This window comes from Engystomops pustulosus, chromosome 3 (assembly GCF_040894005.1).
Source record: "Engystomops pustulosus chromosome 3, aEngPut4.maternal, whole genome shotgun sequence".
NCBI lineage: Eukaryota > Metazoa > Chordata > Amphibia > Anura > Leptodactylidae > Engystomops > Engystomops pustulosus.
In genome coordinates this window covers 48,198,792-48,221,664 of record NC_092413.1, presented here as the reverse complement: position 1 = coordinate 48,221,664, position 22,873 = coordinate 48,198,792, and the positions used below count along the sequence as shown (strand labels likewise).

The window sequence follows — 22,873 nt, the reverse complement described above, 5'->3', positions numbered from 1 at the left end:
CCCCATTAAAGGAGGATAGAGCCACAAACATGGCCAAGAATAGGACCTGCTAAGGGGCACTAGGCTCATAAACAGGGAGGAGGAAAAGGCAGCTGAATGTATGGACATAGGCGCACATGAGGCAGAAACAATGTGAAAAATACATATGTGTGCATGAGGGCCAATTGCTGAAAATTCTTAGTACAGAGTGAAAACTTGCCACCTACCCCATGTGTCAAACTGTCTTTGTTGTCCACAGAAACCAATCACAAAACATCTTTTATTTCTGAAGAGCTGTAAAAGATATGAAAGCCATTTTGTGGTTGGTTGCATACATTCAGTATTATTGTTCGAGTTCCCTCTTTCACAATGTGGTATATTTACACAGAAATATTCCCAATGCGCCAAAATATAAATGTAACTCTATTTGATTTAGAAGCTTGTCCCAGACCTTGAAAGGGTACTGCTGTTATAATTTCCATATTCCTGCCAAAACGGGGAGCATAAACAAGAACAAGAATCTGGCCAGCTCCCAAAATTGTAACAGAGAATGGATGCAGACTGACAGAAGAGTCACATCAATTAAACGGGAAACAGACTATGCAGATTGAATTGGTTTGGATGAAATTGAATCAATGTATTTGCTCAGCCTGCCATCTACACACGTGGAGAGTCCTCATTTTCCAACATCTTGAAGGTATGACATTAGTAAGCAATTTCACGGGTCTAATTGTCTTAATTAACATAAGCCAAATTGTACAAAATAATTGTTTTCTGAGCCCTTTGGGAGAGAATGTCTCTAATTTGCCTCAGGCTGCCTAGGTAGTATTTTCTTTAGAAGTCTCCGAGACTTATGTGCCATTTCAATGCATTAATAATGCTTCCCCCTGATTTATTCATGCAATAGTGCTGAAGAATTGTACAAAATGCATGTAATAAAATGAGGGATATTAAGCACTTAGTTCCTTTTACACAGCATAGTTCATAATTCAGTAACACCTTTATATTGTTTATTTGGAAATAGGGTATTCTTTGATTAATTAGGTTGTTTTTTTGTTGGTTCATTTTATTACACTCTTTTATTACACTTTTTGTTTGCATACACTGTAATGGGATGTGTGATTTATGAATATACAGAAAATGTAAATGGCTTCATGATTCTAGCAGAAAGCATATTTTTCAACAGAAGTATAGAATATAAGAGATTCATCAAGAGCAAATGACAAAAAGTATTTTTCTTGTAGTTTGTAGCATGATGTATGTCTAATAAGATCTCCACAATCTGAAGTACAGCTGTAGGGGAGCAGAGGTAGCAGAAGCAACTGGATTCTGTTACCTGAAGGGTCAAAAGATCCATATACCACATCAAGTCAAAACACACTGGATGGTTGCTCGAGTAAAGAAACTGGAAAAAGGACCTGCTGTTCGGGTTTTGTGTAGATTCAAAAACAGACAGACATGTGGGTTAGGCAGGAATGTAAACTTTATTTCATTGACTCATTTAGATCATGTAGACATCAATGACAATTGCTTTGCTTGTACTTTCTTATGTTGTAAACACTCAGACTTTTCTATTTTATTGTACATATGTTATGTAAGATGTCTTGTAACCATTTGCCTTCCTGTACTCTGACCTATTGTTTGTCATTAATAATATAATAAAAAAAAATTATTTAAAAAAAGAAACTATAGAAATATGGTTATTAAAGTGACACTGTCACCAGATTTTACCCAAAGTTATTACTCATCCTCTCAGGTAGGGTATTACATGTCCTTTCTAGAATTCAGTTTTTTATTTGAAATCTCCAACCTGACAATTCTTATTTAGTACAGTAAAACTGGGAGATCACTATACACATAGGACAGTTGGCCAACTTCAACCAGATCAATCCTATAGTTTTTGAGAAGATTTGCTATTACTTTAGGTGTCTGGCAGCTTTCTTCTTAACACATACTGTGACATCTGTGCCAAAGTCTTCCTCTGTCCGCAAAATACGGCTTAGGGTACATTCATACACCCATATGCCTGGCATGCATACCGCTGTGCACTGGAGAGGAGGGGGCGGGGACACCCCAGCACACACGGGGAAAGATAGAGCATGCTCTATTTTCTCCTCGTGTACGGCACGGATTGGTGCCACTCATGTGTTGCACCATACAGCCGCCGAGCCGCCATTGCCTTCTATGGGGACGTATACAGATTCGCGGCCGCCTATATTCTTCCCCCTAGACAGCCATGTGAATGAGGGCATAGGTGGTGTTGATTTTCTTTTTCTGTTCTAAGTGTCATCTGCCTGTGTAGAGTTTCACCACACCAATATTTCATGGTCCAGCAAGAGTTAGCTGATCTCCTATAAGTGTTTGGTTCACATTCAGTCCAGTGACGCTTTTAGTTTTGCTTGAGCTGCTAATCTCCTGTCAGATTACTTTGTTGTCTGCTTTTTCTATCTTTCTGAATTTCTGGTTATTTGATCCTGGTTTACATTTAGTGACTATCCCTTTGGACTCAGATTGTGTGCTTCTTTTGCTATCTCCATTGTTACCCGGATCTCTGACTACGCTTTATAGTGTTTTCCATTTGTTTGTCTTGTCTGTGTTTTCAGGGGCTCAGTTTGAGGCTCACTGTCCTGTCTTTACTTCACAAATTTAAAGAAGTATGTATTAAAAACACTCAATACACAAAATGAGTGTATATATATTCAAGGCGAGCTACAATAAGCAAACATCTAATGTAATTAAAACATTTTAAAAACGTTTATTAAAATAGAAAACACAACAAAACAAGGCAAAAGCAACAAAAACCAAAATCAGAATACCAGAGACATAAAACTGAAAAGTCCTAGGGCAGGCTGGAAGGTGACTGGTGCTCCAGGGCAGGTTGGCAGCATAGCTGATGTTCCAGGGCAGGCTGGCAGTATAGCTGGTGCTCGAGGGCGGGCTGGCAGGATAGCAGGTGCTCCAAGGCAGGCTGGCAGGATAGCTGGTGCCCCAAGGCAGCCTGGCAGAATAGCTGGTGCTCCAGGGCAGGCTGGCAGAATAGCTGGTGCTCCAGGGCAAGCTGACAGGATAGCCGGTGCTCCAGGGCAGGCTGGTAGGATAGCTGGTGTTCCAGGACATGCTGGAAGGATATCTGGATGGAGGGGTCCAGGACTCTGGCAGGATGCCAGGATGCCAGTTCCAGCGTCACTGGCAGGATAGCAGGATTCCGGGTTCCAGGGCTGCTGGCAGAATTGCAGGCTGCTGGGTTCAAGGGTCACTGGCAAGATACTCAGATAGAAGTGTTCCAGCATTGACAGGGTACTTAGAACCAGAATCCCTGGCTGCCGCTAACATCACAGACCTCCCTTTCACCATCTGCCCGGGGAACATTTCACTACACATATACCAGAAGTGCCCCAGGGGGAAGCTTCATTACATTTTGGCCTCCCCCAATTCTTGCATCCACCCACTGGTGTGGAGCAGGCCTGTTCACCTGGAACAAGCTATCAATGACACAACTAGGGGAGACCACGCATCAAGACGGTCACTCAGGTACCAGGGGAATCCAGCTGCCCCCAGAGCCAATGTCAGGCCTCAGTGGGAGGATAAACAGCAAGAAGTAGGAAGCGTGTAAGGGGGTGTAATAAATCTAGTTTCGGATATTTCATCTGAGCAATAGTTTCTATCATGTATAGCAATTTTCAATATTAGTAGCAAACCTCTTGACGTTAATGGACACATGCACATTAGGAAATGTATTGCTTTTTAACCAATTCATTGACATTTTAAGAAATGCTACTGAATATTCCAGGATGTTTCGCAAACAGCTTATTCCCTAGAAAAGCTTCTAAAAAATGTCTTCTCACAGAAAGACAATGCATTTCGAGACAACAAGTGAAGTCATCTAATGGATGTTTAATGCAATAATGTAAATTTAACAAGGCAATGCATCAAGAATTTAATATTAAATTCTAATAAAAAATTCTTCTACAATTGTATGATCATCTAGGGGAGTTTACTTTCATTTCTGATACAAGCAAGCAAGGGCCTATCCAAAGTGATAGCATCCATATCAGCAGCTATGGGGCCCGAAGTGTCATAAGTATATTTTCAAAGTGGGTGGGTGCCCCATTCAGTAGTCTTCTATTGGGCCCTGCCTCTCGTAGTTACACAACTGACAAAATGGAGCTCATTTACTAATGGGCCAAATCGCCGGGTTTCCCGAATATTACCGATTCGCGCCATTTTCCCTGAATTGCCCCAGGTTTTTGGCGCATGCGATCGGATTGTGTCGCATCGGCGCCGGCGCACGTGATGGAAAACAGAGGCATGTCCATCGGAAAACCCGACAGATTCGGAAAAAACATTGTATTTAAAAAAGAATGTGTGTCGCTTGACACACACTTACATGCACAGAAGAGAAGAAGGTGAACTCCGGCGGACCTCAGTTCAGCAGCGACACCTGGTGGACATCGGGCGCACGGACCTTAGTGAATCCCGGCAGAACCCGAATCCTTGTTGGAGAATGCACCACTGGATCGCGACTGGACCGGGTAAGTAAATGAGCCCCTATATTGGTATAAAAATTACACATTTACTAATAAAAAATCTCAATAATACACAATGAGGGAGATTACTGTTGTAAACTCAGACATGTGGAAACTAGACTATAATTAATTTTCAGGGGTGGAGCCAAAATACAATTCACATCTGACATGTTACCCCAAGAAACAAAATATTGGACTTGAGTTCAGCTCCATATACCCCAACAAATGAACTGTTGCATCAGCCAATTTTGTGTTATGTTTTCGGAGTTAGATTGGGTACAGCGACCTTTGAACAGAATGGACTAGACTGGCCTACACAAGTCAAATAATAATTTTTTGTTATCAGACCATTTACTGACCACCCCTGTGGCATTAGTTTACAAAGCACTACCTCTGTGACTAAAAGGTTTGTTTTTTTAAAGGAAACCTGTCACCGGGAATATAAATTTTAGGTGATGACATGTTCCAATAGCCTATGTTATGAGGATTTTAGAAAAGCCTTTGACAGCAGTCTAAATCATGCCTGTGCCTGTGTCTCTGTCTCCTTATGTATTCTTTAGTACTCTCCTTCCCCTCCCTCCCCTCAGTGCACATGATAGCAAGGGGGAGGGAGTTTGGAGGAGAGAAGACTGAGCAAGCACACAGAATGCTGTAGCTAAAGTAAAGTTTTAAAATGTACTGCAATGCTGACAATAGCATTTTTATAATCAGCATAAACTATCGAAACCAGTCGCTGGCTGAAAAATCCTTTTGCAAGTTCTCTTTAAGTTGAATTTGTATGTTAGCTTGAGCCGGTATATTTTGTGTAACTTTAGAAATGTTTTTTTTTTAATCCCTGTGACAGTTGGATTTTCAAATTTTTTAGTTGTCATAGAAACAAGGATTAGCAATACAACTATATTGCAGACACCTCTGACAACTCTAACAGCCTTGGGCGAAATTTAAGTACATTTCCAGCATCCAAGGAGTTTTACCAGAGGTCACAGTGGACAGAAAGGACGGTTCTGTAACTAGGATCAGTTGTAAGTCAGATGCCCTTCAGTTGGGGACTAGCTGTACTTTAGAACTATAGTAGGCAGATAGAAGATTAACACAATTTTATTATAATATTTTATATAATATTACATTGACAAAAAAGTTATTTAACCCCTTAGTGACCAAGCTCATTTGCGCCTTGATGACCAAGGTCTATTTTTCATAACCAGCATGTGTCACTTTATCCGGTTATAACGTTAGAAGACTAACTTACCCAAGTGTTTTTGAGTTTGTTTTTCTGTGACATTTTGTACTTCAAAATAGTTTAGTATATAGTTAGTATATGTAACATTTATTTATGAAAAAGGGGAATTTGGTAAACATTTTGAAAATTTTTTTTATTTTCAAACTTTAAAATGTTCTGTTTTTCAAACTGCCCAAATTAGTTACTAACTAATATTTACCATATCTTACCATAGCTTTGTGTTGGCGTCATTTTAGAAGTGTCCTTTTGTTTTATTATGATGCTAGAAAGATCACAAATCGAATACCATTCTCTCAAATTTTCAAGAAAATTTTTGAATTTTATTTCATTTCTATAGCGGTTTAACAAGTTCTGTTAATAGAAACCCCCCACATATGACCCCGTTCTATTAACTTCACCCTCAAACTATTCAAAACAGCAGGTAGGAAGCTGGTTAACCCTTTATGTATTTTAAAGAGATTCAAACAAAATGAAGGTTTGATTTGGAATTAACTAATTTTTATCATTAATACATTCATTTAGCTGCAAAATGTACCCACATTAACTGAATAAAAGTAGAAAATGCATCTAAGAATATATTGTGCAGTTTTTTCTGAGAAGAGGACACCCCACACGTGGATGTAACCGACTGTCAGGGCACATGGCTGGGCGCTGAAGGGAAGAAGCCATTGAGCTTTTGTAAGGCAGGATAGTTTTCAGACACCATGATGTGTTTGTAGAGCCCCTGAGGCCACATTCACACGTGCCATTTTGGTTGCTTTTTGAAACACAATCCAAAGGCTCCACCTGCAATCGCACGAAGATCCAGCACCTGATATCCTGCATGTGTCGCTCCCCGCTCAGGTCCGCCCAAGTCCACCTTCTTCTTCCCCGTGCATCTAAGTGTTTGGCTCGTCTGACGGCCCGTGTGTCAGGTGAAAGCCGACGCGATTGCGCTGATAGCGCGTGACACAATCCACGGTGCGATCCCAGAAAAATCGGGAAACCCGATGAAAGTGCGGCTGTGGGCCCCTTAGTAAATAAGCCCCAATTTTACCAAAATATGTGATCACGAATGGAGCCTTTGGATTACGTTTCCAAACGCAACAAAAATGCCACGTGTGAACGTGGTCTTAGGTAACACAAACCCTTATCCCAGAGAATTTGTAAACTTTTTATCATATTAACTCCTTGGCACTGATGAGCTTTTTCCAGTTTACTTTCTGTTTATCGCTCCCTACTTTCAAAAAACAATAACTTCTTTATTTTCCCATGTACAGAGGTGTTTGAGGGCTTATTTTCTGTGTAACACATTATACTTCCTAGTGACGTTATTTTATATTCCATCCCATGTACTGGAAGTGGAAATACAATTCAAAATGTGGTAAAATTGACAAGAAACCGCATTTGCGCCATTTTCTTGTGAGCTCTGTTTTTACGTCTTTCACTGTACATTCCAAATACCATCTGTAATATATTTTTTGCTTTGGTACGATCACAGGGATATCAAATTTATATAGGTTTTATTAGTTGTTAATAGATTTTACTAAAAATTTAAAACTTATGTACCCCCAAAAAATTATTACCTTTACCATATTATGACTCCAATAACTTTTTAAAACTTAGGAGAACAGAGATGGCTAAGGTGTCATTTTTTTTCCGGGATGAGCTGACATTTTCATTGATACCATTTTGGGGACTGTATGACTTTCTGTCGCACTTCTTGTTCATTTTCTAATTGTTGTAAAATGGTGAAAAAGGGGCGGTTTGAATGTTATTTTCAGTTAATGTAATATATGATTCTGTAATACTGTATGTAATACATGGTCATAAATTATTGATTTTAAATTTTCATAGATTATAACTTTTGGCACATGGCGATACTTACCCTTATACTTAGTGCAATGTTTAGATATTCGCAAATGTTCCACAGATTCAAATTGCAAATTTTAGTAATATGTAATTTAACGGCAGAGGCTACTGGGGCATGTACTAGCATTAGCTCCAAGTGCCTAACTATCATATGAACTAATGATTATTAGGTCCCCGGCTGCCTGGCTTAGAAGACGGCACCCCACGATCAGTCCCCTCTCTCTGCAGGTACTTAGATCCTGGGGTCACAGCAATATGACAGCTGGGGCACTGCTCCTCCCTGCACAGTGGGTCCATGCAGAACATAGGTTAGGCCGACGAAAAAAAGGCCCCTTAGTGACCGACATAGAAACCCCTATGGGTGGTCATGAAGGGGTTAAAGGAAATCAAAATCAAGCATGATAAACCAGGGACCCTTTCTTATAGATCCAGACGCTGTGACTGTGGTAATTTTTTTTATGGTTGTTATCCGTGGCCTTCTTCTTCTTCCTTCTAAAATCAACATTACAGCTGGTAGAGGGAGGAGGGAAGTGCTGAGCAGTAGCAGGGGAAGGGTGAGATTCTGTAACAGCCTGTGAAGCTTCAGCACGAAGGGGCTCTGTTACAGCCTTCAAGAGCCCTTCTGGTTCATAGCATAATATGGAGGAAGGATGGATAACAAATATAAGAAAAGTACCACAGACACAGTGCCTGGATCTATGAGTGTCCCTGGTTTTACATGCTTGATTCTGATGGTAGATTTCATCTAACTCTAATTTGCCAAATGGGTTTAATACAGTTTTACTATTGGAGGCTGGGAGCAGTATCCCACCAACTAACTTTTGCTAGATGAAAATCTATTTAGAAAGACAATGGGGCTCATTTAGTAAGGCTCCGCACGGCGCATTTTCGTCAGGTTTCCCGACTATTTCCAATTTGCGATGCATTTAAGTGGGGTTTCTGGCGCAAGCTCGCTGACAGACAACCCGACTGATTTGGACTTAGCGCGGGATTTACGATTCAAATTGTGTCGGAAGACATGCACTCATATACACCAGGAAGAAGAAGGTGAACTCCGGCGGACCTCAGCAGGGAAGCAACAGAAGCAGCAAAATGGACGCACAATCTTGAAGAATCCCGCCGGACTTCATCCATGTCGGAGAACGCACGTCAGGGATCGCGAAAGGACCGGGTAAGTAAATCTGCCCCAATGTGTAGCTTCACATTTGTAACCAAAAAATATATTGCTGATCACCAAAAATGTAATCTGATTAAGAATAAGACAAGACTATTGGATGTTAAAATACTGTATATAGTATTCTCGATGTAGATCTATATACCGTATATACTCGTGTATAAGCCGAGTTTTTCAGCACAAAAATGTGCTGAAAAACCTAATCTCGGCTTATACACGAGTTAATTTAAAAAAAAACCATGAGTTAATAAAAACTCGGCGGTGGCTCCTGGGCGGTGGCTCCCGGTCCTCTATGCGACTTGCCGGCGGGCGCACAATATGATGTAGCGGTGTCGCCGCTGATGACGTCATCAGCGGCGACACCGCCGCATCGCACTGTGCGCTCGCTGGCAAGTCGCATGGACGCGACTGCCGGCACGTGAAGATCGAAGAGAGAAGCCGCCACAATGGATCGGGAGCTGCCGCCGAGGACCGGAAGCCACCGCCCAGGACCAGGAGCCGCCGCCGAGGACCGGGAGCCGCCACTTCAAATCAAAGGTGAGTATCGTCGGAGGGTGAGTATTAAGTTTATTTTTTTATTATACTGAGGGCAGGCTGTATACTTTTTGGGGCAGGCTGTATACTTTTTGGGGCAGGCTGTATACTTCATGGGGGCAGGCTGTATACTTCATGGGGACAGGCTGATTGTATACTACTTGGGACAGGCTGTATACTACAGGGGGCTAGCTGGCTGTATACTACACCCTCGGCTTATACTCGAGTCAATAGGTTTTCCCATTTTTTTGTGGTAAAATTAGGGGTCTCGGTTTATACTCGGGTCGGCTTATACTTGAGTATATACGGTATTATATATATATATCTTTAATATAATATCAATTGTCAAAAAGAATCCTGATTGGAATATACATTGTGATCAAGTATGAGCAGAAATTGTATTTATGGCACATTCTGGAATAAAAGTAAGAGCCTTGGAATGATGACAGTGACTGGCAATATGGAATATTTCTTCCAAGGGTCATAATTGAAACTCATATTTCATTTTTCTTCTGCAGTATTACAGAATCATATATTACATTATATATGCTGAGGTCATGAAAATGATTGGAAGAATGGAAGATGTGAACTCATACAAGGAACATTATTAATGCCTTTCTTTTACTTGAGTGCTTTTACATTAACTTTATGATTTTTTTTCTTTTACTGTAATTTGGAAGGCTTCAGTCACAACAGAAATAAATAAAAAAGGGTTCTATAGTGTTGTATTCATCTTACTAAAAGAAATTACCGTGCATGATATGTCCTTAATTCTATGTGTTTTTCCCACTTATCTACATATATTCATTCAGAGACATTGTACAGTGTTTGAGTCTAAGGGCAGGACTGATGGTGGACAGCTAAAATGCAATCTGACAGTTTTAGATAAGAAGTTATGTTCTGCCATGATTTACCTGCCCCAGTGATTGTCATTGTACTCCACACAACTTCTATCTCACTACATGGTTGTTGGAATTCACACACATGGCGAATTCTTAACCCCTTAAGGGCTCAACATGTTTAAGCTTTAAAGGCATATTCCCATGAAGACAAGATTCTTAAATATACTCAGGATAACAAAAGAACAAATTCTTTGATTCTCTGTTAATACAGCATTTCAAAGATATAATTCCAACCTGTCTCTATAAATCCTGGTGTATACAATTTTGCTTGCTCTGGGAACCGACCATAAATTTTCTATCCTCTATGGTCGGCCAGGGCAGATTCTTCTCGTGAATAGCTTCTCCAGTCTGCAGCATGCAGTGCTCTCTGCCCCACCCCCCTCCATTACAAGCTCCCACACAGACATTCAGACATTTCCTGTCGGCAAGCGGCAGCGTGCACAGACTAAGACCCCATGCACAGGGGCATAAACCGTTGCATAGACGGTGGGCACAATGGGGCAGATTTACTAAGACTGCCTGTTCAGACTGCAAAGGACGCCCTCTGCACTGCTCCGGCAGAGTGCACCACTTTATTTTTGTTCCCCTTTACCAAAAGCCATGCAACACATTTCTGACAGGCTTTGCTTGTTAAATGTGGTGCACGGTCCAATTGGGCACCGGAACTCTCCCTTCCGTTCACAAATTTGTGTCGCATGACGAATAGTGCAGCTCAACCACAAAAGGGTCGTGTGTGATGAAAATGTGGTGCACTTCTTAAATACCTGGGAAGAGGGGTGCTTGTATACTGCGAGTGGGGGAGGAAGGCTTGTATAATGTGCGTGGGGGAGAGAGGAGCTTTTAGTAAGTGTAAGCCGCTTCTGGTCATTGTATTGAACAGATGCCGCTGCTGGTCATTTTAGTGAGTGGAGGCCGCAGCTGGTCATTTTATTGAGTGGAGACCACTTCTGGTCATTTTAGTGAGTGGAGGCCGCTGCTGGTCATTTTAGTTAGTGGAGGCCACTGCTAGTCATTTTATTGAGTGGAGACCACTTCTGGTCATTTTAGTGAGTGGAGGCCGCTGCTGGTCATTTTAGTGAGTAGAGGCCGCTGCTGGTCATTTTAGTGAGTGGAGGCCACTTTTTTTGCATTGAACCGGTGCTCATTCAGACTGTGAGCCACATTTAACATGCAACGTCCAACAGAAGTGTGGTGCACGCCCTATGTTAAAGGTCCACCAAAAAGAGAAATGTTGCACTCTGTCAGGGCACTGCATAGGGCACTGCATAGGGAGCTAGATTGATGCAGAACGGGCGCCACAAATCATGAAGCTGGCGCTCTCTGCACACTGTTTTTAGTAAATGTAGGCCATCAATTCCATTTATAATTTTAGGAATCATATTAGCCACTTATTATAAACTATTAACATTGCAATGTCATCCTAGTTTTGCATAAACTGATTTATGTTGTTTTCTGCAGCTTACAGAAACAATTATTCAGCTACCCGATCAAAAATCTGTAACAGATAACCCAAACATAGGCTCATCGCCAGTACAGTATTGATGTTCCTGGCAACAGCCATAAATTAGTCTTGAAAAATAACATTTAGTGATTTTACCATCTCTGGATCAACACTGTAGGATTATAGGTTAGGCTTGATGGACTTGCACCTTTATTCAACTTCATCTACTAACATTGTAGTATGATTTATTGTAGATGCATGGTATACAGACTGCTGTTCAATGTGCCTTTGCGGGCCATGTCTGAAAGTTAAAACATTACTAATTAAGATCAGTGGCTTTCGGCTGCCTGCCCTTCACGGAGCTTGCAGTACTGCATCCCTGCAAATACCATCTATTCAGATGGGATCCTTGAGATTTATAGTTGTACCACAATAGGAAATCAATAAACTAACTAATTTGCTTATGTTTTAGTTGTTTTTTTCTGTCATTCCATTATTTTTACTATAGTCTTTTTCTTCCAGTGCCTTATATATCTTTGTTGGGAGTAATAAATATCAGCACATCATATTTTATTTTCATTAAAGTTACCGTAATTTTAATACCATATTTTACCGGACTATCAGACACGTCTTACTATAGGACGCACCCCAGATTTAGGCTTCCAAAAAAGGAGAAATACATTAACCCGACCGATGGGTGGGATAAGGCTGCACAGAACATGGAGGCAGCATGCATATATTACCAGGCGGCGGAGCTGAAAGGTCCTCTGGTGACGTAGCCCAGAGCACCTCTGGCTCATTTGAAGTTTTTTAGAAGAATGGCAATGTAGCTGGATATAACAAAAGCGAGATCATCTCCTGATAGACACAATGGGGCACATTTACTTACACGGTCCTGACACCTTACATAGGTCTGTACACCGAAGTGTGAAAAAGTTATTGGCCTCAGAATTTGGCAAAATGGCAAATATATATTTTGTTGCAAGAAAGATTTACATTTTTTTTAAATCTACTAAAACCTAATAAAAGCTATCCCTGTGATCATAATGACCCAAAGAATGCAGGGGAATTGTCATTTGGAGTGTATAATAAAAGCCGTAAAAACAGAGCTCACAAGAAAACGGCTCAAAACTGTTTTTTTTGCCACTTGGAATTTTTTTCCAGCTTTCCAGTAAATTGCATAGAATAGTAAATGGTGCCACTAAAAAGTACAATTTGTCCTTCAGTTAACAAGCCCATTTACATTTCTCTGTTAAAGGAAAAATAAAAAAGTTAGAACTTTTGGAATGAAGGGAGTGAAAAACAGAAACGCAAGAACAAAAAATGTCCTATAAGGTTTAAACAACTATGCAACCAGTTTGGCAGAATGCTTCAGGTCATTGTCCATTTGGAAGACTTAATTACGTCCAGCTTTTACTTCCTGGCTGATGTCTTCCAATGTTGCTTCAGTTTTGCCACATAATGTTATTTCTGCATGATAGCATCTATTTTGTGAAGTGCACCAGTCAACCCCCAACATGATGCTGTCACCTCCATGTTTCACAGTTGGGATTGTGTTCTCAGGCTTTTCCCTTCTTCCTCCAAATGTAACAATAGTCATTATGACCAAACAGTTATATTTTAGTTTTGTAAGACCACAGGACATGTTTTCAAAAATGAAGGTCTTTGTCCCTGTGTGCATTTGCAAACATTAAGCAGTATAATGGCAGGACATTTCCATCTTGTTTGCACTTGCATATAATTGTTTGTACAGATGAACATTTAGGTATCTGAAAATTGCACCTAAGGATGAACCAGACTTGTGCAAGTCCACAATTCTCTTGCTGATATCTTGGATGATTTCTTCATACTTTCCCATAATGTTACACAAATAACCTGTGTGTTTCATGTGTCCCTACAAAAACAACCACACATGTGTCTCATAAACTCAGATGTTGCCAATAAACGCAATAAACACAGATCCATGTTTTAGACTCTGACTTTTAACGAGACAAGGCATATCTTTATTATGGGTCTATAACAAATATTTTATTAATATACATCCTTTTTTCATCCATTTGGGGAATGTAGTCAATAAACCTTGAAGAGCAACTAATCTCTGTTTCACAATGTCTGAAAGGGTAAGAACTCCAAGGGTTAACAATACATATTACATATTCTGAAAAGTGGTTATCATCAATCTATTGGATAGAGCTGAGGCATTGCTTAATTGTTTTATTAGTTAGCACAGATGGAGGCTGACATGCGGAAAACCTATATATTAATAAAGATTTCTTGTCAATGTTACTCAGGCATAAATTTATATGCATTTAATCTGACATTTTTGCTCTTTCCAATGAATTCACTCATTAGATTCTAAAAGTGCCTGGTTGCATCAATTAGACAAGAAAATCCAGTGAAGAGGGTCATTTTAATTTTAAGTTTCCTTTCCAGTATAAATAAACGTTTTTTTTTCCCCTTTAGCATAAGTGTTATCCAGCATGAATGCCCTTTTTGTTGTACAAATACAATTAGGGTTTCAGCTAGGATTTCAGTTATTGGAACAGTAAAATATTTTTGATTTTAATTTGTGTTGTGGTAATTATTACATAATTTTTTTTTAAGAACCCTGGATATTTTGATATTTTAAAAAGTGGACACTGGTGGAACTACCTGCTATAGAGAAGCATTGTTGTCATAGGAAGCACTTAAAGTTGACTGTAAAAGTTAAAGGGGTATTCCAGGAATCAGCATAATTCATATACAAGTGGGCACTCAAAATATAAGCCAATGTGTAATTAGTTGTTATTTAAAATTTTGCTCCCCTTAGCAGAAAATGCTGGTGACATAGACTGTGATGGAGAATTAAAATGCTACTGGCCCTTTAATCAGTCCGTTAATTTCCTCCGTGCGGTCCGTCGCAGAAAAGAAGATGGCCGCTGGTCACATGTCCACATCACATGTCCTGTACCTGCCTGGGCAGGGTCATGTGATCACCACTACGTTTGGCTGTAGTCGGTTGGTTGCAGTGCATCCAGTATGGACAGTGTTGTGGTGATGGCAGTTACACATCATTACTATGGTAACAGAGCAAGAAAACCTGTTACATCATCACTGTTAGCAGAGCATAAGTGGTAGGAGGAGTTACTGAGAACTAAAGGATCATGGAACTTGTAGTTTCCAGTGGCGGCCATCTTAGTGATAACTCCACCTACTTTAGAGAGGCCATACATTTTGTAAATCCTAAAATCATATTATTTTAGCTCCGTTTTGTGACTAATGACATTGAGTATTGTTGTATTCATTTATTTATATCATCAAGGGTTTTTGTGTCAGACGTTCATATTCCCGGAATACCCCTTTAAGGAAAGTGGAAAGGGAAACACAGGAGGCTACATTAAAGTGTGGGAAAGAGAGCATGGTGGGTAAAGGAGAGTGGTATGAGGTGGGGCTACAGAAAGGGAGGCATAAGGTGAGGCATAACAAATATGTTAATTTCGCCGTTTTATTTGCTCTGTATCTTTGTGGGCACCCTACCCTTGGCGTCTTTTCTGGTATTATATTTCTATACAGCTTGTTTGTTTATATTGTACCAATAAAGATTCAACTTTTGAAGTATCTTTTTCGAACATAGTCTTGTCCTCCTTACCCCTCGTCCTCGGGGGTACCATTGGATTTATCTGTTTGTTTCTTTGTGGCAATAGACTAGGTGTGTTCATCACATTAGGGGTGTCACTTTGGAATAGAGGTGGGACTACAGTGCAACATCAACGGTACTATCTGTTGTTTTTTTCCCTCTATCCTCCCCTTAAGCTTTTTCCTAACATTTTGTTTTAATACGAGGTGGGGCTGTAGAAAGGGAGGCATAAGGTGAGGCATAACATAAATGTAAAAGAAAAAGTGGTAGCAACATGTGGATGGGCTTTACAAGCAAAGAAGGGCCCAGAAAAGGGGTACTTTAACTTTATTTTTACATGTAAAGAGTTGTGTGTCGGTTTGTTTTCTATGTAACCCGTTGCACTTCATAGTGACTAGAGATGAGCGAACATGCTCGTCCGAGCTTGATGCTCGGTCGAGCATTAGGGTACTCGAAACTGCTCGTTGCTCGGACGAATACTTCGCCCGCTCGAGAAAATGGCAGCTCCCGCCGTTTTGCTTTTTGGCGGCCAGAAACAGAGCCAATCACAAGCCAGGAGACTCTGCACTCCACCCAGCATGACGTGGTACCCTTACACGTCGATAGCAGTGGTTGGCTGGCCAGATCAGGTGACCCTGGGATAGACTAGCCGCTGCCCGCGCTGCTCGGATCATTCTGTGTCTGGATGCCGCTAGGGAGAGAGCTGCTGCTGGTCAGGGAAAGCGTTAGGGTGTTCTATTAGCTTACTGTTAGGCAGGAGTGATTCTCAAAGAACCCAACAGCCCTTCTTAGGGCTACAATAACGTTCTACTTTTTTTATTTTAATTTGCATCTAGTACCATTTTGTGAGGAATTAGCAGGGGGACTTGCTACCGTTGTGTTTAGCTCTTAGTGGCACACATATCCATAGCAAAGACCGAAGTGGGAAAATTTAGTAGGGGTTAGATTTCAATTAGGCACTAACTCAGTGTCATCTCATCTGGCATAGTAGTGTGCTTTGATACTTGGCTAGAAAATAGCCATAGGAGAATACAAAGAGCTTACTTACGCCTACAGTAGCGTTCTATATATTTGATTTCTGGTTGATCTGCTGGTGGCTGTACTTTCTGCAGTGCATGTACTAGCCAATTCTGAGCAATTTGTAGTGAGACTTGCGACCGCTGTGTTCTGCGCTTACTGACGCACATATCCATAGCAAAGACCGAAGTGGGAAAATTTAGTAGGGGTTGGATTTCAATTAGGCACTAACTCAGTGTCATCTCATCTGGCATAGTAGTGTGCTTTGATACTTGGCTAGAAAATAGCCATAGGAGAATACAAAGAGCTTACTTACGCCTACAGTAGCGTTCTATATATTTGATTTCTGGTTGATCTGCTGGTGGCTGTACTTTCTGCAGTGCATGTACTAGCCAATTCTGAGCAATTTGTAGTGAGACTTGCGACCGCTGTGTTCTGCGCTTAGTGACGCACATATCCATAGCAAAGACCGAAGTGGGAAAATTTAGTAGGGGTTGGATTTCAATTAGGCACTAACTCAGTGTCATCTCATCTGGCATAGAAGTGTGCTTTGATACTTGGCTAGAAAATAGCCATAGGAGAATACAAAGAGCTTACTTACGCCTACAGTAGCGTTCTATATATTTGATTTCTGGTTGATCTGCTGGTGGCTGTACTTTCTGCAGTGCATGTACTAGCCAATTCTGAGCAATTTGTAGTGAGACTTGCGACCGCTGTGTTCTGCGCTTAGTGACGCACATATCCATAGCAAAGACCGAAGTGGGAAAATTTAGTAGGGGTTGGATTTCAATTAGGCACTAACTCAGTGTCATCTCATCTGGCATAGTAGTGTGCTTTGATACTTGGCTAGAAAATAGCCATAGGAGAATACAAAGAGCTTACTTACGCCTACAGTAGCGTTCTATATATTTGATTTCTGGTTGATCTGCTGGTGGCTGTACTTTCTGCAGTGCATGTACTAGCCAATTCTGAGCAATTTGTAGTGAGACTTGCGACCGCTGTGTTCTGCGCTTAGTGACGCACATATCCATAGCAAAGACCGAAGTGGGAAAATTTAGTAGGGGTTGGATTTCAATTAGGCACTAACTCAGTGTCATCTCATCTGGCATAGAAGTGTGCTTTGATACTTGGCTAGAAAATAGCCATAGGAGAATACAAAGAGCTTACTTACGCCTACAGTAGCGTTCTATATATTTGATTTCTGGTTGATCTGCTGGTGGCTGTACTTTCTGCAGTGCATGTACTAGCCAATTCTGAGCAATTTGTAGTGAGACTTGCGACCGCTGTGTTCTGCGCTTAGTGACGCACATATCCATAGCAAAGACCGAAGTGGGAAAATTTAGTAGGGGTTGGATTTCAATTAGGCACTAACTCAGTGTCATCTCATCTGGCATAGTAGTGTGCTTTGATACTTGGCTAGAAAATAGCCATAGGAGAATACAAAGAGCTTACTTACGCCTACAGTAGCGTTCTATATATTTGATTTCTGGTTGATCTGCTGGTGGCTGTACTTTCTGCAGTGCATGTACTAGCCAATTCTGAGCAATTTGTAGTGAGACTTGCGACCGCTGTGTTCTGCGCTTAGTGACGCACATATCCATAGCAAAGACCGAAGTGGGAAAATTTAGTAGGGGTTGGATTTCAATTAGGCACTAACTCAGTGTCATCTCATCTGGCATAGTAGTGTGCTTTGATACTTGGCTAGAAAATAGCCATAGGAGAATACAAAGAGCTTACTTACGCCTACAGTAGCGTTCTATATATTTGATTTCTGGTTGATCTGCTGGTGGCTGTACTTTCTGCAGTGCATGTACTAGCCAATTCTGAGCAATTTGTAGTGAGACTTGCGACCGCTGTGTTCTGCGCTTAGTGACGCACATATCCATAGCAAAGACCGAAGTGGGAAAATTTAGTAGGGGTTGGATTTCAATTAGGCACTAACTCAGTGTCATCTCATCTGGCATAGTAGTGTGCTTTGATACTTGGCTAGAAAATAGCCATAGGAGAATACAAAGAGCTTACTTACGCCTACAGTAGCGTTCTATATATTTGATTTCTGGTTGATCTGCTGGTGGCTGTACTTTCTGCAGTGCATGTACTAGCCAATTCTGAGCAATTTGTAGTGAGACTTGCGACCGCTGTGTTCTGCGCTTAGTGACGCACATATCCATAGCAAAGACCGAAGTGGGAAAATTTAGTAGGGGTTGGATTTCAATTAGGCACTAACTCAGTGTCATCTCATCTGGCATAGTAGTGTGCTTTGATACTTGGCTAGAAAATAGCCATAGGAGAATACAAAGAGCTTACTTACGCCTACAGTAGCGTTCTATATATTTGATTTCTGGTTGATCTGCTGGTGGCTGTACTTTCTGCAGTGCATGTACTAGCCAATTCTGAGCAATTTGTAGTGAGACTTGCGACCGCTGTGTTCTGCGCTTAGTGACGCACATATCCATAGCAAAGACCGAAGTGGGAAAATTTAGTAGGGGTTGGATTTCAATTAGGCACTAACTCAGTGTCATCTCATCTGGCATAGTAGTGTGCTTTGATACTTGGCTAGAAAATAGCCATAGCAATAGGATAGCATTGTTTGGTTTTAAAAACTAAAAAAAAAACAAAAAACACAAAAAAAAACAAAAAACACAAAAAAAAACAAAAAAAAGTTAAAAAAAAAATAAAGTTATAACTCTCATTTTAAAAATGTTTAACCCGAGGGCTAGGGGTAGAGGACGAGGGCGGGGACGTGGGCGTCCAACTACTGCAGGGGTCAGAGGCCGTGGTCCTGGGCGGGGTGAGACACCACCTGCTGATGAGGGAGCAGGGGAACGCCGCAGAGCTACACTCCCTAGGTTCATGTCTGAAGTTACTGGGACTCATGGTAGAGCACTGTTGAGGCCAGAACAGTGCGAACAGGTGATGTCGTGGATTGCTGACAATGCTTCGAGCAATTTGTCCACCACCAGTCAGTCTTCCACGCAGTCCACCCATGTCACCGAAATCGCCACTCCTCCAGCTCCTGCACCTCAGCCTCCTCCCCCCCCAGTCTGCCCCCTCCCAGGAAAATTTGGCATTTGAACCGGCATACTCTGAGGAACTGTTTTCTGGACCCTTCCCACAGTCACAAACCACTTGTCCGGTTGCTGCTGAGCAATTTTCCGATGCCCAGGTTTTCCACCAGTCACAGTCTGTGGGTGATGATGACCTTCTTGACGTAGTGGAAGTGTGTAAAGAGGTGTCCGACGATGAGGAGACACGGTTGTCAGACAGTGGGGAAGTTGTTGTCAGGGCAGGAAGTCCGAGGGGGGAGCAGACTGAGGGATCGGAGGATGATGAGGTGACAGACCCAAGCTGGGTTGAGAGGCCGGGTGAACACAGTGCTTCTGAGACGGAGGAGAGTCCTCGACCAGAACAGGTTGGAAGAGGCAGTGGTGGGGCCAGACGGAGAGGCAGGGCCAGAGCTGGTGCATCAGCGCCAAATGTGTCAACTAGTGAAGCTCCCGTGGCGAGGGCTCTTGCGGCGAGGGCTAGATCTTCAGAAGTCTGGAGGTTCTTTAAGGAAACACCGGATGACCGACGGACTGTGGTGTGCAACATTTGCCAAACCAGGCTCAGCAGGGGTTCCACCACTACTAGCTTAACTACCACCAGTATGCGCAGGCATATGAATGCTAAACACCCCACTCAGTGGCAACAAGCCCGTTCACCTCCGGCCGTGCACACCACTGCTCCTTCCCCTGTGTCAGCTGCTAGTCAGCCCCCTGCCCAGGACCCTGCCACAAAAACCCCATCGTCGCCTCCACGATCCTCCACAGCATCCACCAGCGTTCAGCTCTCCATACCCCAGACGCTGGAGCGGAAACGCAAATATAGTGCAACCCACCCGCACGCCCAAGCCCTTAATGTGCACATCTCCAGATTGCTTAGCCTGGAGATGCTGCCCTATAGGCTAGTAGAGACCGAGGCCTTTCGCAACCTCATGGCGGCGGCCGCCCCTTGGTATTCGGTCCCCAGCCGCCACTACTTTTCCCGATGTGCCGTCCCAGCCCTGCACCAGCACGTGTCAGACAACATCACCCGTGCCCTGACCAACGCCGTTTCTGACAAGGTCCACCTGACCACGGACACGTGGACGAGTGCTGCCGGGCAGGGCCACTATATATCGCTGACGGCACATTGGGTTAACTTGGTGGAGGCTGGGACCGAGTCTGACCCTGGGGCTGCTCATATACTGCCGACGCCGAGGATTGCGGGGCCTACCTCGGTCCAGGTGTTTCAGGCCTACTATGCCTCCTCCTCCTCCCACCCCTCCTCCACCTCCTCCTCCGAACTACCATCCGTGGGCACGGCGCCATCAGTCGGTAGCTCTAGGCACAGCAGCAGTGCCGTCGCTAAGCGACAGCAGGCGGTGCTCAAACTGCTGAGCCTAGGCGACAAAAGGCACACCGCCCAAGAGCTATTACAGGGCATCACGGCGCAGACTGATCTGTGGCTGGCACCGCTGAACCTCAAGCCGGGAATGGTTGTGTGTGACAACGGCCGTAACCTGGTGGCGGCTCTGCAACTCGGCAGACTGACACATGTGCCATGCCTGGCCCATGTGTTAAATCTGATAGTTCAGCGTTTCCTCAAGACATACCCCAATCTGCCTGATTTGCTCACGAAGGTGCGCCGCATCTGTGCGCATTTCAGGAAGTCCAGCCCAGATGCTGCCACTCTCAGGGCAGCGCAGCGCCGCCTCCAACTGCCCGCTCACCGACTGTTGTGCGACGTGCCCACGAGGTGGAATTCAACACTGACCATGTTATCCAGAGTTTACCAGCAGCGCAGAGCGATTGTAGACTGCCAGATGTCAACTTCCACCAGAACTGGTAGTCAGGTCAGTCAGCTTCCTCAAGTCTACAATGAGGAGTGGACGTGGATGTCTGATATCTGTCAGGTGCTGAGTAACTTTGAGGAGTCAACACAGATGGTCAGTGGCGATGCCGCCATCATCAGCCTCACCATCCCGCTGCTTGGCCTGTTGAAAAACTCTCTGGTCAGCATGAAGTCGGAAGCTTTGCGCTCGTCACAAGAGACAGGTGAAGAATATTCCCTTGTTGATAGCCAAAGCACCCTCAGGTCTGTTTCTCAGCGCATATCGGAGGAGGTGGAGGAGGATGAGGAGGAAGAGGAGGAGAATGTTGGCGAGACACAAGAGGGGACCATTGTTGAGTCCTTCACTGTTCAGCGTGTATGGGCAGAAGAAGAGGAGTTGGAGGAGTTGGAGGAGGAGGAAATGGACAGTCAGGCCAGTGAGGGGAGTGAATTCTTACGCGTTGGTACTCTGGCGCATATGGCAGATTTCATGCTAGGCTGCCTATCCCGTGACCCTCGCGTTCAAAGAATTTATTCCAGCACCGATTACTAGGTGTTCACTCTCCTGGACCCACGGTACAAGCAAAATCTTCCCACTCTCATCCCTGCAGAGGAAAGGAGTGTGAGAATGCATGAATACCAGCAGGCCCTGGTGCACAAGCTGAAACAGTATTTCCCTTCTGACAGCGCTAGCGGCAGAGTGCGTAGTTCTGTGGGACAAGTAGCGAGGGAGAGTAGGCGAGCAGGCAGCTTGTCCAGCACTGGCAAGGGTACGCTTTACAAGGCTTTTGCCAGCTTTATGTCACCCCAGCAAGACACTGTCACCTGTCCCCAGTCTCGGCAGAGTAGGGCTGATCTTTACAGAAAGATGGTGAGGGAGTACGTAGCTGACCATACCATCGTCCTAAATGATCACACAGCTCCCTACAACTACTGGGTTTCAAAGCTGGACATGTGGCACGAACTGGCGCTGTACGCCTTGGAGGTTCTTGCCTGCCCTGCCGCTAGCGTCTTGTCCGAGCGGGTTTTCAGTGCAGCTGGTGGCATCATCACCGATAAGCGTACACGCCTGTCGACTGACAGCGCTGACAGGCTGACGCTTATTAAAATGAATAAAGCCTGGATTTCTCAGAATTTCCAATCTCCACCAGGTGAAGGAAGCTCAACCTGAATAATTGATCCACTCCTCCTCCTCCTCATTTTCCTCCTTCTCCTCCTCTTTGTACAGTAAAGCAGAGGAAAATGGCTATTTTTTGACAGGGCCCACTGGCTCTTGCTATAGTACTTCATGCATTTAATTTTTCTGGAGGGCCACCTACCCGGTCCTCTGTTTGAAACAATTTTTGTGAGTGCCACATACAGGCACTCAATCTATTCCATTTTACTGCAGGGCCACCTACCTGCTCCTCTGGTTTGAAACATTTTTGGGACTGCCACATACAGGCACTCAATCTATTCCATTTTACTGGAGGGCCACCTACCTGCTCCTCTGGTTTGAAAAATTTTTGGGACTGCCACATACAGGCACTCAATCTATTCCATTTTACTGCAGGGCCACCTACCTGCTCCTCTGGTTTGAAACATTTTTGGGACTGCCACATACAGGCACTCAATCTATTCCATTTTACTGGAGGGCCACCTACCTGCTCCTCTGGTTTGAAAAATTTTTGGGACTGCCACATACAGGCACTCAATCTATTCCATTTTACTGGAGGGCCACCTACCTGCTCCTCTGGTTT

General features: G+C 43.2%; 1 long non-coding RNA gene across 1 annotated transcript in view; it reads left to right on the top strand.

Annotated features, from left to right (window-relative positions):
- The first annotated feature begins 540 nt into the window (after window positions 1-540).
- The window catches only part of LOC140120466 (uncharacterized), a 93,465-nt gene continuing 71,132 nt past the window's right edge, over window positions 541-22,873 (top strand). The window contains exon 1 of the long non-coding RNA XR_011853811.1: window positions 541-676. This is a non-coding gene — a long non-coding RNA (uncharacterized lncRNA). The remainder of the gene's footprint in view (window positions 677-22,873) is intronic.